Source organism: Chiloscyllium punctatum, chromosome 26, assembly GCF_047496795.1.
Source record: "Chiloscyllium punctatum isolate Juve2018m chromosome 26, sChiPun1.3, whole genome shotgun sequence".
NCBI lineage: Eukaryota > Metazoa > Chordata > Chondrichthyes > Orectolobiformes > Hemiscylliidae > Chiloscyllium > Chiloscyllium punctatum.
In genome coordinates, this window is record NC_092764.1 from 48,580,324 (window position 1) to 48,592,565 (window position 12,242).

Here is a 12,242-nt window from a genome sequence, read left to right on the forward strand (position 1 = left end):
TTCAAATTCACACAATGGCTGTCATCTCCAATGATGACTTGCTTTCACTAAAGATCTCCCTGGGTTATCTTCTGTCTTTTACTGCAAAGATATTTCATATGAAAAAGGTACTTTTTGATGGAAAGTGTTTTGAATGACAGTCTTTCTCGATGGCAGTTACTCTCCTGTATGACTTTCAAAATGCCTGCTTTTTTAAAAATATCGATGTGCTTTTGATAACATCAGATCGTCTCATTGGTTCGAGGCTGATAAAAACAATAAATTCAAACTCGTTTGGGCTTTAGTATCTTGGTGCATAATTTAACGTGGTTAGATTCGAATTGTTGTCAAAAGAGCAACCAACTCCGGCATCTATTTCAGAGCCGAAGTTACATATTTTCAGTTTTCCAGTACACTCTGATTCTGCTATCATATGACAGGTGCCTGTAAGCTCTCAGTACAAAACAGCATTCACTCTCAAAGGTACAGTACATACCTTCAACTTAATAACTGCATTGTAATATAGTCCATTTAACTTTTTGTCGTGGAAAAAATGCTGGGAATGTATTTTGCATTTGAGCTCTGCCTCCAATTGCTGTTTACTTTAAACATAAATTATTGGTGACATTAAGAAATATAGTTATCTGAAATCCTAATCATCTTTAACAGCCTATCTTCCAAACTCTCAGCAACTTTCATCTAGAAGGGCAACGGCAACAAATATATGGGAAAACCACAACCTGCAAGTTCCCTCAAGGCACTTGCCATCCTGACATGGAAATATATCACTGTTCGTTCACTGTTGCTGGGTCAGAATCTTGAATTCTCTCCCTAATGGAATTATGGTTGTACCTCTAACACGTGGCCTGCAGTGGTTCAAAAAGGCAGCTTACCACCTTAAGGGTAATTAGGGACAGAATAAATGCTGGTCAGCAAAACTCTTGTTTCGAATGAATAAAAAAGATGTGTCTGCTAATGTTGGCTGCACAGTACCCAGCAGATACTCATGCGGATACAGGGAGAATGTGAAAACTCCATATAGACAATCACCTACTACATGACAGCTATTAGTAGAAATTAGGATATCTTTGGTTGCAGTGTCCTATAGAGGAGCATACAGTGCATTCCTTAATAGTACAAACGTTTGAGTACTTTAGTAGTAGTTTTATCAATGCTGTTGCTCGTCCTTTTAGGGTTGCCTGTAAGTTATTATAGAGTTTAGTTTGAAGCAAGGGGTTGTATCTGTTGGATCGCAGCAAGCACTACACAATGATAGGAATTGAGGCAGTCCTTGATGCTTTTACACTTCAATCATACTCCTCCTTTCCCCTCACCCAGCTCTGCCTCAATTCCCAAACCATGTATTTTTGCTTTCAGTTTCATCTGGTAGACCACGTTTAAATGTTTTAGCTGGCTACTGTGTTATGGATTTGACCGAGACTAGCAAATTTTGAAGATAGCATCCACGTGTCTATTACCTCCAGAACTACCGCTTTTAAAACCTTAAGATGAACTCCGTCCAGAACTGTGGACTTATCAGCCCACAATTCCATCAGTTCTTTTGGCACACTGGTTAATATTAATTCTTCCACAAATCATTAACAGAATATTTGGTGACTTATCTTGCAGTTTGTAGGTGTTGTTTGTAAATTAATTTACATGTACATTACAACTGTACATTTCAAAACTAAGTTGGTTATTAAGTTCTTGAGATTCCATGGATTCTATAAATAAATGCAAGTTTGTTCCTCAGTATTGGATTTCCCCCTTTTTAATGTTAATGGAATAAGAGTTATTTCAAAATACTTAGAATCCGTATACTGTGGAAATAGGCCATTCAGCCCAACAAGTCCACACCAACCCTCGGAGCATCTCACTCAGACACTCCTCCTACCCTGTACCAGTAACCCTGTATTTTCTCATGGCTAACACACCTAGTCTACACATCCCTGAACACTGGTCGATTTAACATGGCCAATTCACCTAACTTGCACATCTTTGGACTGTGGGAGGAAATTGGAGTACTCAGCAGATACTCATGTGGATACAGGGAGAATGTGCAAACTTCATATCGACAATCGCATGAGGATGGAATCACATTTGGGTCCTTGGCTCTGTGAGGCAGCAGTACTAGCCACTGAGCCATTGCGCTGCCTTAAATGCATTGAGATAACAGACACAGAATTTTCCAAATGACTTAGTTAGAAATCTACTTCTGCAAACCTTAAAGCTCTTTTCTCTTTATTTTGATCATTTGAACCTTTCAGAAAACAAGATGTGCTGGCTTGGCAGCTTTCATAATATTGCTAAGCGAACCAAAATGCTATCACTCCTCTTGTACAGTTCTGTCTGCACATTAAGTGTAGGCATGCTTAATTGTTTTATTTTTGTATTTCTTAAAGTTGGTATAGCATTGAATATTTTTGAAACAAGAGATTGAAGAGTTGCAGAAACACTATTCCAAATTACATATAGTACTTCTAATGCATGTAGCATGCATTTTATCCACATCTATAATGTGTCCCTTCTTACCCTTTGCTGCTCAGCATCATAATGCCTTGTGCAGTGAGGGTAATTTGGAAAGTCTGGTTCACATATCTGCTCAGTCTACATAAATAGCATTTTCTGGCCAACCAATAGGAATGTGCTCTTTTTAAAACTTCAGGAAAATAAATCATTAGACCATGAAACATCAGAGCAGAATCAGGCATTATGACCCATCAAATTTGCTCTGCCACTCCGTGAAATTGTGGCTGATTTTGATAATCCTCAACTCTACTGTCCTGCCTTTATTTTTCCCCATAATCCTCAATTCCCTTGTTTACGAAAAATATATCTCTCTCTCTCTCTTTTAATGACCAAGCTTTTACAGCTCTCTGCAGCTCAGAATTCAGAGATTCAGTTCTGCCTCATATCTACCTTGGACAGGTGACCCCCTTATTTCTGAGATTAAGCCCTCTCTCATCCTATTCTGTCCTACAAACAGAAACAACTTCTTTGTATCTACCCTGTCAAACCCCAGAAAATCATGTTTCTCATTCTTCTAAACTGCAATGAGTGCATGTCCAACCTACTTGATCTCTTCTTATAAGAAAATCCCTTCATAACCAGGATCAACCTGGTGTACCTTTTGATCTGCCTCTAATGCAAGTATATCTTCCCTTTGAACAGTTTTATCCAAGCCTTGTTGATGTGATCTGACTAATGCCTGGTATAGTTTAAGCAAAACCTCCCTGTCTTTATACTCCATTCTCTTTGAAATAAAGACTAACATTCCATTTGACCTCCTATTACCTGCTGGACTCCTATGTTAACTTTTCATGATTCCTGCACAAGATCCCTGAAATCCCTCTGTGCTGCATTTAAATAATATTCTGCTTTTCTATTCTTCCAGCAGAATTCAGCAAAGGAGGACTCGAAGGATAATAAAGATGGAAAATAAATTGCACGGGCAAACTCGCAAAGACTATTAAAACTGACAATAACCGCTTCTTTAAACAAACTGATATTTTGCATCAGTCTTTATTGGAAGTAAGATATGATAAACATCCCTTTAAAGAATAAAGGGGAGCGATTAAATATCATCACCAGACTAGAGAATTAATATTATACAAATTGATGGGCCTAAAGACAGGTAAGTCCCCTGATCCTGATACCTTGCATTGTAGGATCCTAAGAGAGATAACTACAGAGATAGTGGATACATTAATTGTAATTTTCCAAAAATCTTGGGATTCCGGAGAAGTGCCAGAGGATTGGAAAACTGCTAACATAACTCCCCTAATCCAAAAAGGAGGCAGGCAAAAAGCGGGCAACTATTAGCCGATTAGCCTAATGTCTGTTGTTGGAAATGTATTGGAATCAATTATTAATGAAGTAATAACAGAACATTTGGAAAATTATGACCTAATCAAGCAGTTGCTTGATGAAAGATTTCATGAAAGGGAAATCGCATCTGACTAATTTGAGTTTTTTGTGGAAGTCTTGACTAGAGGGGAGCCAGTAATTGTGTTGTATTGGACTTTCAGAAGGTATTTGACGTGGTACCTCACAAAAGGTAAAGTCATAAGGTAAAAACGTATGGTGTTTGAGGTAGCATATTAGTATGAAAGCAGAATTGGCTACTGGACAGGAAGTATGAGAGTGGAGAAGGGTTCTTTTTCAAGTTGGCAACCCATGTCCATTGTCCCTGGTTTTCCACAAGGAGCAATGCTGGGACTGCAACTGTTTACAAATTGATGACTTGGAGAAAGGAAGTGAATGTACTGTAGCTAAATTTGCAGATGACGCAAAAATAGGTGGAAAGGCAAGTTGTGAGGGTTACAGATAGGTTAAGTATGTGGGCAAAAGGTTAGCCAGTGATATATGAATAAATGTGAAGTTGTTCATTTTGGAAGGGAGAACAAAAGAACAGAATTATTTCAATGAAGAAAAACTGCAGAAAGCTACAACATAAACGGATTTGGGGTACTTCTTTATGAAACACAAAACTAGCATACAGATGCAGTGGTAATAGGAAGGCTCGTGGAATGTTGGCTCTAATTTAAGGTGTTTGGAGTATAAGAATAGGGAAGTCTTCCAGCAACTGGACAAGGTGCTAGTGAGACCATTGTGGAGAACCGAGTAGTTTTGGCCCTCTTATTGAAGGAAATATGTCACTTAATTGAAGGCAGTTTAGAGAAGGTTCACGAGGATCTCCAGTATGAAGGAATTATCTTGTGAGCAAAGGCTAGAGAGATTGGGGCTCTGCTCATTGGAGTTTAGAAGAATGAGAGCTGATATCATTGAAACATTTAGAATTCTTTAAGGGACTTGACAAGGTAAATGCTGAGAGAATGTTTCCCCTCATGGGACAGTCTAAGAGAAGAGGGCATAGTCTCAGAATAAAGGGATGCTAATTTAAAACGAAGAGGTGGAAGAATTTCTTGTCTCAGGGATTTGGAAAACCTTGCCACAGAGAGCTGTGGGGCAGAGTCCTTGTGTATATTTAAGGCTGAGATATAGATTCTTGATTAGTGAGGGATTCATGGGTTATGAGGGAAAAGCAGGAAAGTGGGCGTGAACAATATCAGATCAGTCATGATCCTATTCAATGGTAGAGCAGACTTGAGGGGTCTGAAGGGCCTCATCCTGTTCCTATTTCATAAGATCTTATGGCCAAAGTGCACAACCAGCCTCACATTTTTCCTAGATTATGTTCCATCTGTCAAGTTTTGCCTGCTTACTCAATTAATCTGTCTATATTCTTATGTAAATCCTTTGTGTCATTTTCGACACTTAATCCTCTCACCTACTTTTTTTGTCTTTCACGTACCTGGCAATAGTACATGCAGTTCTTTCAGCCAAGTCATTTGTATATTGCAAATAATTGTGGTCCAGCACTGATTGCTTGGCACGTTACCTCCCTTATCCTAACTGTCTTCTGTTAGTTAGTCAATCTCTATCCATGTATCCGACGTTGATCTACCACCTTCAACACCATGGCCTCTGTCTTAAGTATTCTTACGTTTGGTAGCTTATTGACCATGACCAAGCTGTTACAGACCACTGCAGTAAAGAATTGTTGTAAAGTATTCCACAGATTCACTATACTCAGAAGAAGTTCATTTTCATCTCTCTCTTGAATGTGTAATGCTTTATTAGGAATATAGGAACAGGATAGGCCTTTCAGCCCCTCAAGCCAGTTCTGCCATTTAATGAGATCATGGTTGATCTGTGGCCTAACTGTATATATCTGCTTTTTGTCCATATCCCTCAAAATCTTTTGCTTAACAAGGATTTATCTATCTCAGATTTAAAGCTAGCAACTGATCTAGTATGACAATAGACAATAGACAATAGATGCAGGAGTAGGCCATTCAGCCCTTCGAGCCTGCACCGCCATTCAATATGATCATGGCTGATCATTCCCAATCAGTATCCTGTTCCAGCCTTATCTCCATAACCCTTGACTCCACTATCTTTAAGAGCTCTATCCAATTCTTTCTTAAATGAAACTAGAGACTGGGCCTCCACTGCCCTCCGGGGCAGAGCATTCCACACAGCCACCACTCTCTGGGTGAAGTAGTTTCTCCTCATCTCTGTCCTAAATGGTCTATCCCGTATTTTTAAGTTGTGTCCTCTGGTTCGGCACTCCCCCATCAGCGGAAATATGTTTCCTCCTGCCAGAGTGTCCAATCCTTTCATAATCCTATACGTTTCAATCAGATCCCCTCTCAGCCTTCTAAACTCAAGGGTATACAAGCCCAGTCGCTTCAGTCTTTCCGTGTAAGGCAATCCTGCCATTTCAGGAATTGACCTCGTGAACCTACGCTGCACTCCCTCAATAGCCAGAATGTCTTTCCTCAAATTTGGAGACCAGAACTGTACACAGTACTCCAGGTGTGGCCTCACCAGGGCCCTGTACAGCTGCAGAAGCACCTCTTTGCTTCTATACTCAATTCCTCTTGTTATGAAGGCCAGCATGCTATTAGCCTTCTTCACGACCTGCTGCACCTGCATGCTTGCCTTCATTGACTGGTGGACAAGAACACCCAGATCTCTCTGAACAGCCCCTTTACCTAATTTGATACCATTTGAGGTAGTAATCTGCCTACCTGTTCTTGCCACCAAAGTGGATAACCAGACATTTATCCACATTAAACTGCATCTGCCATGCATCTGCCCACTCACCTAACTTGTCCAGGTCACCCTGTAATCTCCTAACATCCTCATCACATTTCACCCTACCACCCAGCTTTGTATCATCAGCAAATTTGCTAATGTTATTGCTGATACGATCTTCTATATCATTTACATATATTGTAAAAAGCTGCGGTCCCAGCACGGATCCCTGCAGTAACCCCACTGGTCACTGCCTGCCATTCCGAAATGGAGCCGTTAATCACTACCCTTTGTTTCCTATTAGTCAACCAATTCTCTATCCAATCTAGTACTTTGCCCCCAATACCGTGCGCCCTAATTTTACTCACTAACCTCTTGTGTGGGACTTTATCAAAAGCTTTCTGAAAGTCCAGGTACACTACATCCACTGGATCTCCCTCGTCCATCTTCCGAGTTACATTCTCAAAAAATTCAAGAAGATTAGTCAAGCATGATTTCCCCTTCATAAATCCATGCTGACTCTGTCCTATCCTGTTACTATTATCCAGATGTGCCGTAATTTCATCCTTTATAATAGACTCCAGCATCTTTCCCACCACTGAGGTCAGACTAACTGGTCTATAATTTCCTGCTTTCTCCCGCCCACCCTTCTTAAAAAGTGGCACAACATTAGCCGCCCTCCAATCCTCAGGAACCGACCCCGATTCTATTGAACTCTGGAAAATAATCACCAGCGCATCCACGATTTCCCGAGCCACCTCCTTCAGTACCCTGGGATGCAGGCCATCAGGTCCCGGAGACTTATCAACCTTCAGACCTAACAGTCTCTCCAACACCAAATCCTGGCAAATATAAATTCCCTTAAGTTCAGGTCCTTCAGCCACTGTTACCTCAGGGAGATTTTTTGTGTCTTCCCCAGTGAACACAGATCTGAAGTACCCATTTAATTCCTCTGCCATTTCTTTGTTCCCAGTAATATATTCCCCTGTTTCTGTCTTCAAGGGCCCAATTTTTGTCCTAACCATTTTTTTGCCTTGGACATACCTAAAAAAGCTTTTACTATCCTCCTTTATATTCTTGGCCAGTTTACCTTCGTACCTCATTTTTTCTCTGCGTATTTCCTTCTTACTAATCCTCTGTTGTTCTTTAAAAGCTTCCCAGTCCTCAGTTTTCCCACTTATCTTCGCTAAGTTATACTTTTTCTCTTTTAACTTTATATGTTTCTTTACTTCCCTCGTCAGCCACGGCCGCCCATGTCTCCTCCTGGGATTGTTCTTCCTTTTAGGAATGAACTGATCCTGCAACTTCTGCATTATACACAGAAATATCCGCCATTGTTCCTCCATGGTCTTCCCTGTTAAGGTATTGCACCATTGAACTTTGGCCAGTTGCTCCCTCATAGCTCCATATTTCCCTTTATTCAACTGAAATATTGTCACTTCCAATTGTACCCACTCCCTCTCAAATTGCAGATTGAAGCTTATTGTATTATGGTCACTACTTCCCAATGGCTCCTTCACTTCGAGGTCACTGACCAATTCTGGTTCGTTACACAATACCAGATCCAGAATCGCCTTATCCCTGGTCGGCTCCAGCACCAGCTGCTCTAAAAATCCATCTCTGAGGCACTCCACAAAGTCTCTTTCTTGAGACCCGATACCATCCTGATTCTCCCAGTCTACCTGCATGTTAAAATCCCCCATAACAACTGTAGTAACATCTTTGCGACAAGCCAATTTGAGCTCCTGATTCAACTTACATCCGACATCCAGACTACTGTTTGGGGGCCTGTAGATGACTCCTATGAGGGTCTTTTTACCCTTAGTCTTTCGAAGCTCTATCCACACTGACTCTACATCCCCTGACTCTTGGTCCCCCCGCGCAAGGGACTGAATATCCTCCCTTACCAACAAGGCCACCCCACCCCCTCTGCCCGTCAGTCTGTCCTTACGATAGCACGTGTAGCCTTGAATATTCATTTCCCAGGCCCTGTCCCCATGAAGCCACGTCTCAGTTATCCCCACAATATCTTATCTGCCAATTTCCAAAAGAGCCTCAAGCTCATCCACCTTGTGTCTAATGCTTCGTGCATTCATATATAGAATTTTTAATTTGTTACTGCTCTCACCCTTCCCCTCAACCCTTATTTCACTCAACTTTACAGCATGATGCCTTTTCCAGTTTTCTGCCTCCTTGATACAGTTGTCTTTCTTAACTTCTCTTGTTCTAACTACCCCTTCAATTTCCTTTTTAAACATCCAGCTTGTCCCCTCCCCCCCGCTACTTAGTTTAAATGTAGCGGTGTTGCAGCAGAAAACCTGCCTGCCAGAATGCTGATCCCTGATCTATTAAGGTGCAAGCCGTCTCTCTTGTAGAATTTATGGTTACCATAAAATATACCCCAGTGATCCAAGAACTTGAAACCTTGCTTCCTGCACCAGTTCCCCAACCACACGTTCAAGTCCATTATCTCCCGGTTTCTGGCCACACTCGCCCGAGAAACTGGAGATAACCACCTTGGAGGTCCTGCTTTTTAGCCTTCTTCCTAGTTCTCCGAAGTCTCGCTGTAGTATGTTCCTCCTCTTCTTCCCGACATCATTTGTGCCGACATGTACCACCACCTCGGGCTCTTCACCCTCGTCCTTGAGGATGTCCTGCACTCTGTCCACGATGTCTTTCACTCTAGCACCAGGAAGGCAACACACCATCCTTAAATCCCGTCTGCTGCCACAAAAACCCCGGTCAGTTCCTCTCACGATGGAGTCCCCTATTACCACGGCTCTGTGCGATGTCCGACTCTTCCGCTCTGCTTCTGCGGCAACTTTTGTTTGACAAACATGGCCGCCTTGCGAACTGGCAGTGTCATCAGACTCTACTGTTTCCAAAAGCTTCAACTTGTTCCTGACATCCAGTTCTAAACTATGTAACAGGGGAAACAACCTATCTGCATCTACCCTTGAAGCCCTTCAAAGAATCTTGTGTTTCAATGAGGTCTCCTCTCGTTCTAATGAACTCCAATGAATACAAACCCAACATACTGACGATTAATTCCAGTCATGCAGCAAGGAAACAGACCCTTAAGTCCTGGTGAAGGAGGGATTTTCTTTTGAACCTTTTCTGATCTGCCTCCAATGCCAGTGTACTTTTTCTTCAGTAAGGGGACCAAACTGTTGTCTGTCTTCCCAGATGGGGACTAACTAGTATGGTGCCTTGCATTGTTTTTACCTTTCTAAAACTGTGACTGTAGATGCTGGAAACCAGATTCTGTATTAGTGGTGCTGGAAGAGCACAGCAGTTCAGGCAGCATCCGAAGAGCAGTAGACCTCCCTATTTTTATACTCCATTCTTTTTGAATTGAAGGCTAACATTCCATTTGCGTTCCCTATTACCTGCTGAGCTTGGCTGCTAGCATTTGTGATTGATATATGAAGACATCAAAAATCCTCTTTTTGTTGCAACTTCCTGCAGTCTTGCCTCATCTAAATATTATTCAGCTCTTCCTGCCAAAGTGGATAACTTCACATTTTTCCCATTTTCTTTTCCAATAAGACAATATATACTATGCATTTAACATACTGAACCAGCATCACTTTTCCCTTGCACTTTAAGATATCGTTTGGTTTCCAGGTTATTTGGCACCCTTTGCACTTTGCATACAATAGACATTGGGAAGGTGATGGCCTGTGTTATTTTTGCTAGATTGTTAATCCAGAGACCCAGGTAATATTTTAGGGATGTTCGTTCAAATCCTGTCATGGCAAGTGGTGGAATTTGAATTCAGTAAGAATCTGGCATTCAGAATGTGAAGACGACTGCGAAACTGGTTTACAGGGAAGGAAATCTTCCGTCCTTACTTGGTCCGGTCTTCATTTGACTCCAGACCCATGGCAATGTGGTTGAGTGTTAACTGCCATCTGGGCATTTAGCGATGTGCAATAAAACTGGTCAAACCAATAATATCCACATCTCATGAACAAATTTTAAAAATTCTTCACGTGAATATTGTGCTAGGTAGACACCTACACTGCGGTGTCCTTCTGATTTATTTCTTTTCTGCACTGAACTTTGAAGTCTATGCACAGCAGTGACTTCCAAAATTTGGAGTTAATGCTGGGAGCAGTGTTGACACACAGACTGGCCTGCATTGACTTTGGAGCTGCCGCACAGATTATATTTCATACCCAAATATACAACTATCCAGTTATGTTCACTTGTGGAGCTATTAGGAACTGTTTTATCTGCTGTATTTTCTGAACTCTGAAACTTTGAAGCCAGTTGCCTTTTGCATCCACTACGTGGGTGAGACCAGGTATAGAATTCAAACATCTGACTTGCCTGTGTAGGTTGTTTTTCTGAATCTACTAATGTATGTTATTTAGATTGAGAGCAAAGTTTCAACTAAAGGCAAATAAATAATGTGTATGACTTCAAGGCTGAAAAAACCATTGTTAGATAAGCTTGAAGAGAGGAATTGAACTATCATGTTGAACTTCAAAAGGTTTATCAATGCTGAACATTAAAGCATTCACTGGGCAGATTGGTCAGACAATTGGTTATTGGTTATACTTGGTTAGTATAACTTGGTGGACTAACACAATATTGGTTATACTTGGTCTAGACTTACACAATACAGCAAACACAGGGACCTAGGGTGGATTTACACAATACAGCGAACACAGGGACCTGGGGTATAACCAGAATTGAAGCATGTTTGCAAAGTGCAGCTGAGTTGGGCTATATGAACACTTTTCTCTGCCTGTATCATCAACAGGTTGCTTCCTCCTCCCGTAGACCCATGAAACAGAGATTTCCTTAGAACTGTTATAGCATAGAAGAATGTAATTTAGCCTGACCTGTTTCTGCTGACTCTCTGGAAGAGCACCTTGCCCACTCGCACTTCTGTGTATTTTCCTGTAGCCTTACAATTTTTTTTCTGCTTCAAATAATTACCCAACTCTTTTTTTTGATGGCCTGAATTTATTCTACTTCCTCCACACTTTTTCAGGCACTGTATTTGAGATCCTACATGCTTGCTTTATAAGATTCCATCTTCATTTCAAAAATGCTGTAAAAACTCAGCAGTTCAAGCAGGATCTGTGAAGAGGAACAGAGTCATTTTGATGGCCTTCTGTCAAAACTCAAAGGTCATTACTCTGAAACATTAGCTCTGCCTTACTCCACAGATATTGTCTATCCTGAATTCTTACAAATATTTTTGTTTCCAATTCAGATTTCTGGAATCTCCTGCAATATTTTGTATTACTCTGTATTCCAGGTTTACTGCTTGCTTGTCTTTTCACTGCTACCAGTGCAGATATAATGTGCCTTTCCATTCTAATGAGAGGTAATTGACCTCCGACATTAGATTGTGTCTTCAAAGATTCTGTCTATTTTCATCATTTTCTATTATTTTAATGGGTACTTATGTTGTAACTACTAAATTTTCCAGTTTTCTCTGAAACCTTGGCACACTATATGCATGTCCAGTGTAGAGTTGCACAGCATAAGCATGCCGGGCCTGTGAATCAGATTTCGATGAATTAAAAGCTTTTACTTTGTCAAGCAGTCTAAGGCACTGAATTTGGGTTCTTCATTGTCTCTAGAGATATTTGTTTGCATCCCTTTGATGCTAAACTGCTTTGCAAATTCATTTGGGTCAA

General features: G+C 41.0%; 1 protein-coding gene across 8 annotated transcripts in view; it reads left to right on the forward strand.

The window, feature by feature from the left end:
- Positions 1-12,242, forward strand: part of chd9 (chromodomain helicase DNA binding protein 9) — a 257,884-nt gene that overhangs the window by 39,845 nt on the left and 205,797 nt on the right. For 2 of the 8 annotated variants that reach the window (XM_072547352.1, XM_072547354.1), the window contains one exon: positions 3,374-3,613. The exons of 4 other annotated variants lie outside the window; for them this stretch is intronic. The gene's annotated coding sequence lies outside the window, so the exon portion shown is untranslated. The remainder of the gene's footprint in view (positions 1-3,373; positions 3,614-12,242) is intronic. 2 more of the 8 variants (XM_072547351.1, XM_072547355.1) reach the window with 1 other exon arrangement.